This window comes from Otolemur garnettii, unplaced genomic scaffold, assembly GCF_000181295.1.
Source record: "Otolemur garnettii isolate 467f Iridium unplaced genomic scaffold, OtoGar3 scaffold00078, whole genome shotgun sequence".
Lineage (NCBI taxonomy): Eukaryota > Metazoa > Chordata > Mammalia > Primates > Galagidae > Otolemur > Otolemur garnettii.
Window position 1 is genome coordinate 5496842 of NW_003852473.1, and position 7602 is coordinate 5504443.

The 7602-nt window shown below is 38.1% G+C and overlaps 1 protein-coding gene across 1 annotated transcript in view; it reads right to left on the reverse strand.

The window, feature by feature from the left end:
• Positions 1–7602, reverse strand: part of NAALADL2 (N-acetylated alpha-linked acidic dipeptidase like 2) — a 979797-nt gene that overhangs the window by 583684 nt on the left and 388511 nt on the right. The gene's annotated exons all lie outside the window — the stretch shown is intronic.

Sequence of the window (7602 nt, forward strand, 5' to 3'; positions counted from 1 at the left end):
GGAAGGGGAGGGGAGAGGAGGGGGAGGGTGAGTGGAGGGAGGGTAATTGGTGGGATCACGCCTACGGTTCATCCTATAAGGGTACATGTGAATCTCTCTAAATGTAGAATATAAATGTCTTAACACAGTAACTAAGTAAAAGACATGAAGGCTATGTTAACCAGTTGGATGAAAGTATTTCAAATTGTATACAGAAACAGTACACTGTACCCCATGATTGTATTAATGTACACTGCTATGATTTAATAAAACAAAATAAAAATAGAGATATGATAAAAATTGTTAAAAAAATAATAAAAATAAAAATACCACATTTGTTTCAATGGAGTGAGGAACAGAGTCTGTTGCTTTTTATCCACTTAGATGAATTTATCTACCTTTGTTTTAAAACTTTGATTTTATAAAACAAGCTTTTGTTGTCTTTCCCAGGTAGAATATATAACCTCTTCTAAAAATATTTAACTAGGGACAATATGTTATGTTAGATCATTTCTTTGTTTGTAAATGTTTCTGTCTACATTTTAAATGCAGGGAAAAATATACCTTAAATATTTAGAAATGAATTCCATGGTTATTATAATTAAAAAGAAAAGAGCAATCATGGAATTGTTTTGTTAGCTCATTTAATTAGTGAACAGAAGCCAAAACCAGAAGGTCATATTTGGCCAAAGGACTTTATGAAGATTAAAAAAAATTAATAACAGTCATATACTGCTGTGTTGATGGTACTTTATCTCACACTTGTGTAATGTTAACAACAGATAGATTCACAAGAAAAAGAGGGACATAGGTAATGTCCAAAATCATTCTCACCATTGATAAGCTATTCCAAGCATATATATCCTGTTGGTGAGACAGTAACTTAATCCCGGAGGTCCTCAAACTTTTTAAACAGGGGGCCAGTTCACTGTCCCTCAGACCTTTGGAGCGCCAGGCTCCAGGCCCTGGGACAAGTCAGCTGCTAAGCACAACAGGCAGTGGCCGCAAAAACACCAGGCAGGCTGGATAAATGTCCCAGGTGGGCTGCATGTGGCCCACTGGCCATAGTTTGAGGATGGCTGCTTAATCCTCCTATCCAGACAACAGAAGTTCAAATAACATAATTCCATCCCACTCCCCTAGTTCTCTGATATTTTTATCTGTAACAGGAAGCATTCAGAGCCAAACACGTATAGTATGCCTTTTCTCATAACCCTGATAACTTTGCTTTTGTTTGAAAATATTAAAAATAAAATAGAAAGAGAAAGTTTTTCTAGCCGTGACAAAATAGACATCTGATTGTAAATTTCCCAAGGATTCCATGAAGTGGTTATATTTTTTTCTCTTTAAGATTTTCTGGCAAAATATCTGATACAATGTTTAGATTTCACATGTTAAACAACAGTCTTGATATTTTACACACAAAGAAAAGCAGTGCTCTTCATGCCCAACTTGACATGATTTATCATTATATATCCAAAAATAAAATATTTCACTCTAATTTCATTGAGCTTTAATCTTTAATTAAAAATATGATCAGGTTATTAGGCGTATTTTATTATTTATTCATAGTTGTCAAGGCATCTTTCTCCCTAATGATTAATATTTGTCATGCTAAACAGAAGACAGAAAAATCATATTCAGACAGTAGAATAGATATAACAGTTTGCAGTTCCAAATATTAATCTTTTTCTGATAATTTCTCAATTTCTCCCACTTCAGTATGTCTATATCTTACCAAATAATAATAGCTGACACTTATTAAGTGCTTCCTAAGTGGCAGGCAAAACTTCCCATGTTTTGTGTCACTTCTTCCCTACAACCACGTGAGGTACTGTGAATATTCTTCTTGTACCGATGAGCACACTGACTTAGGAATTGTAGTGATCACTGACATTGTGCAGCCAGTAAGCGAGGGTGTTAATCTGGGCTCTGAGCTCCACTCTCTGCAGAATACAGTAGTGATAAACATGTTAATAACAATAGGTCTTATGCACAGTTATTGAGTTGTTGGAAATAAGATTCCATAAAATTGCATTATTTTGCTTGTCTTTCAGACAAAAGACAATGCTTTCTAGAAGGAAAATATACACAATCCATAAAATGTATAGGAATAAGAACAAATCCTCTGCTCAAAAAGAACATAACAGAAACAATCCCACCAATGTTTATTAAATATTAATGTGTGCATGTACCTGGGTTTCACAAAGGGCAAAATAAATAATTGCACAGGAGTTACATAAAAGCCCCATGTTCCATTTATAAAATTGACTACACATTCTCAGCATTCAGGCTCAATGTCTTTAACCTTAAGATGATTATTATAGTTGGTATTTACCTTTTAATGAAAATATAAATCACTGTTTATTCTCTGAAGCTAACCTTGCTCATGGTAAATTATTTATGTATCTATTTTAATAGGTATTTTGCTTTCGACAAAACAACTCTCCTTAGGATCCTTTTACTGACCCACCTGTCATTATAAAGGGGTGAACAATGTCACCTTTCTAGTGCACAGTGAATTACAAAGAAGTAGTAAAGTACACCATCCATCATGCCGGCACTAAGTAGGTTTTCAAAGTAGATCTCAGATATCACAAATGCCATTTAGACTGCTACACGGAAGCACAAATTGGAAGCTTATACAAAATGGTCATATGATGAATGGTCATGACAGGTCTTCAAAGAAAAGGGGCACTCCCCTTCTACAAATGACCTTGTCAAAGCAAAAAGTTGTGAGGGCTTTGATGGCAGTCAAACTAGAATAATTTAAGAACTTGTTAGGGGCTCTGCCTGATAGAAATTCATGCAAACACAGAGTACTGGAAATAACAAATGAATCATCAGCAGTAAGCACCAAATCTTGATTTGAATTAGGGCATGTCTGTATTCTGAAGACATACAGAAAAATCACCCATGTATATCCTAACCATTTATTAGGATATGTGATTTTCAATAATATATCTAAAACATACATAAAATTTATTCACATATTTTATATGCATATACATGTACAATAGTCACTAGAAATTGCTTTTGAAATCATTACAATACTAATACACTTTGAGTTTAAGAAAATCAATATCAATATATTATTTGCTTTCTTGCTATATTTAGATTATTATGTACTTAGTATAATAGATTTGCATTATTAATACCATTTTAAAATAGATAATGTCTTCATCTAATTTGCATGATTAATTTCTCAAATTATCTTCTCCAAATACAAGGTGTTTGTTTTATCCATATTGCATTTGAGTTCCTTTAACAATCCCTCTGTTCAGGCCCAATACTTCTAACATGGAAGGTATTTCTAAATGTACAGTTAACTTTATTGTCTCTCTTTAAAGCCTTTTTCAATTCTTCTTTATTAAAAATGGCAGTTTTCATACATTTAAAGATGATGGGAGAGTCCCAAATAAGGACTTCCAACTTCATGGACATTTGGATAATTCTGTGAATCTGCAGTAGGTATTGGTTTTCTTTTACATGAAACAAAGAGAAATTTAAACATTTATAACTGATGAGATAAATGTAGAAAACTCTCAGAGATATAGCTACACAGAACATTAAAAAACCCTCAGTTCCACTGATGAAATGATAAAAATTAATTTTGTAAAACCGAAAGGGATTTTCTTTGATATAGATAAAATCACTGGTTGTATCTCTAAGTTTTTAATTTTTAAAATTAGCTGTTTTTAATGCCACATCTAAGCCTTTGAATTAGGTGTATATTGCCATCACTGTAAAGGACAGACACATAGACAAGCCTTGTTGGGCATGTCTCAACTTCCATAGAAGTCCTTGTAAAGCTCGTGTCAAAGGCAAAATGAAAAGGCTATCGTTATAAACAGGAATATACCAGCTTGAAAGTTAAATGTTATGTTTTAATTAAACTGGCTGTTTCATTTAACTAAAATGTCTTTTATATTTTCACACTCTCTCTCTTTTAAAAAATGTTTTGGAGACAGGGTTTCTGTTGCCCAGACTGCATTGCAAAGGCATCCTGGTGGCTCACTGCAAATTCAAACTCCTGGACTCATGGGATCCTCCTCCCTCAAGCTCCAGAGTAGCTGGGACTACAGGTGTGACCCACCACCCCTGGCTATTTTATTTTATTTTTTTGTGTCGATAGGATGTTGCTATGTTGTTCTGGCTAGTCTTGAACTCCTGGCTTCAAGCAGTCCTCCGTGCCTTGGCCTCCCAAAGTGCCAGGATTACAGGCATGAGCCACTGTGTCTGGCTTTGTATCCTCTCTTAACAAAAAGAGAAAGGGGGGGAAGGATGGCAATAACCACATACTTGTATTTGGATAAGAAACACAACTATTTTAAGTAAAGGAATCCAAAAACAGAGCTATTGAACATATTAAACATGTTATTATATGACTAATTATTCTCTATAAATTATAATTCAAAATGGGTAGGGAGGTAAGATTGGAGAACACCATCTGCACCTTCAGAATTCAGATTTCCAGTTTCTAAACCCTGATGATATGAAATTGTTGAGGAAACAAAAATGGCACTCCAGTAAAATTTAGGAAGCCCAGGCTTAAAATTTATGGAAGCTAAACTTGGCCTCCATAAACAATGAGTACTGAGCTTGAATATCAAATGCAAACCCAGAGTTGTATATGATACTCTGTGTCCTGGTATCAGCACAAATATCGCAGGACGATGGGTTTGCCGAATAACAGAAAGCCGAAGTCACTGGTTTCTCCCAGACTACCTTTGCCCTGACCTGGCTTTCCTACGGTCCGCCTCCCTGAGGATATGGGTTTGCTGGTGGGGAGTACGAATCACAAATCAGCAGCACACGTGTCTGCTACTTTACCTTTTAAACCAAAGCAAACGGGTTTTTATCCCAGTGTTCCTCTCGCTTTCTGACCGCCCCACCCCCAATTACACAGTAAGCTCGAAGTACAAAGGAACAGTGACATAAATCTAATTTTTTAGATCTAGTGAATCTGTCACTTAGTAAGACCAACAATCAGCCACTCTTGTAAGGGACTCTGGAATCCAGAGGAATCTACAGAGAGATAAAATATTTCTTTCCTTGGTCAGGGTGAAATTTGGACTCTGAAAGTCAAGGCACTGAGGGAGATTTCTTTGTGCTGGACTCATATGCATGAAATTTATTCACCATATTTTGCTGCATAACCATGTCCCATGTATGATGCACACTCATATAGTGTGTATTTTGCCAGACTTTCAGGAAAATGCCCCTCAGCAGGGAGAGACACATCAAAGAGGGCTAAGGCTCCCTGGTAAAGGTGCAGATGGTCCAGCCGGCTCCTCCCCTCACTCCTGAAGCCCTTCTTGCCCCTCCACTGGGGCTGGTCCTGGTGGACCCCGGGCAGCGGGGTGGGGTTCCAGGGGCCCACGTAGGGCTCCTAGTCCCCTTCAGGTGGCCACCCCCTCCCCTAACCGCAGACCTGGGGAGACCACTCTGGCCTGATCCCACCAGATCCTGGGTCCTCCGAACTGCAACGCCAGGCAGCCCAGGTGGGAGGGCGGGCTGGCTGGGGAGACCCTGCGCGTCCCGCTCCGGGCTGTAGACTGCCCAGGTATATACGCATCCTTACACGTGGCAAAATACGGTAGTCTTCTGCAACCTCCGGTCCCCTGAACTCCGGGGATTATTACAGAGGACCCTGCTACTCAAATGGGTACAGAAGCTGTACTTTCACGGCTTTTCCACACTCAGCGTTTGGCAGAGGAGACTGACAAGCAGGGAGATGGGAAGGTGCCGAGGCCCTCTCGGGCGCTTTATGGTTGTTCTGAGCGATACACATGCTTTTGTTTAGGAGAGGAAATGGCTTCGACTTGCACCAGTCGGGATAAAGAGTTGGGTTGAAAATGTGTAGGGCTTATGCAGGGGCAGGAGTCTGAAAGAAATATTTGGGGTAACTGCTGGGCTTCTGAGCCAAGGAGAGCGCGGGCCGCCTTCCTCTCTCCATCAACTCGCAGACATGTTTGCACTGTTGCTCCAGAAATCCTGGTATATAAATCAAATCAAATTATGTGATTCCTACACCAGAGATGCTGCGGACATTTAATCTTATATCAAATTTCAACTAATGGTGAGACTTTCAAGGTGTCGCGTGTCAGAATTATCTGCATCCTTCTGCTAAGTGTCAAAACATGACCCCACGGAAATAGAAGCAAAGCTGAGGCGTCAGTGAAGCTCCGCTCTCACCGCCCCACCCGAGAGAGAAACAGAACAGAAACACGTTTGCACTCGTATATTATTTTGAATATTTCTACAAGGCAATTTTAAATGAATCATAGCTAATAAGTTGGATTCTTAAAAATGTGTGCCATTAACAACGAGAAACATAACATCATTTCATTTGTATTAAATGAGGCAATCTATAGTTTGATAGAAAACTAAATGTGTTTATTAAAATTACACTTGTACTTCGAGACAGAAAACTTGCCCACACAGAGGAAAGTGATGACTAATTCAGCGTTGTTGTATCCTCCTCATGTGTGGCCCTCACTATGGGCTCCACCGTGTCCTCTGGGTTTACCTGCATTAGATAATTTAATTCTAACAACCACCTTCTGACCGTGGAACTGTTATTATCCCCATTTCAGAGCTGAGGACACTCAGGTCAAGATGGGTAAGTAGCAGTCAATAATTGCAGAGCTGAAATTTAATCAAAACCACTTTGAGATATCACCTAACTTCAGTAAGTTTAGCCCACATCACAAAATCCCAACCCTGCAGATGTTGGCATGGGTGTGGAGAGAAGGGAACGCTTCTACACTGCTGGTGGGTCTGCAGACTAATACGGTCCTTTTGGAAAGAAGTATAGAGAATTCTCAAGAACTAAAAGTTGACCTACTATTTGATCTTGCAATTCCATTACTAGGTATCTACCCAGATGAACAAAAATCATTTTACAACAAAGACAATTGCACCAGAATGTTTATTGCCACCCAATTCACAATAGCCAAGTCAGGAAAGTGTCCTAAATGTCCATCAACCCATGATGGATAAACAAATTGTAGTATATGTATGCCATGGAATACTATGCAGCCATAAAAAAGAGGGAGACCTTACATCTTTTGTTTTCTTGGATGGAGCTGGAACATATTCTTCTTAGTAAAGTATCTCAAGAATGGGAAAAATGTATCCAATGTACTCAATACCTTTATGAAACCAATATATAAACACACATTCATACAAATGATAAAATGCAAAGATAGTCTCAAAGAAAGAAAGGAGAGGAAGGAGCAGGGAGGAGAAGGAAAGGGTGAGTGGAGGGAGGGAATTAGGTGGGATCTCACCTAATGTGCACAATGCATGGGTAGATTTCAAAACAACTAAGAGTACATTATAAATGTCCTACCACAAAATTAAGTGAGGTGATGATTATGTTAATTAGTTTGATTTAAGCATTCCACATTGTACATCAAATCATCACATTGTACACCAGAAATGTATACAGCTATGATTCAATAAGAATTTAGTGAAAAAAATGCAAAAGTAGTCAGCATTAAATAAAAACATAGCATTACAAAGCAAAAAATGTGGAGAAATAAAAACACAGCATTACAAAGCAAAAAATGTGGAGAGATAAAAACACAGCATTACAAAGCAGAAAAGTGGAGAGAT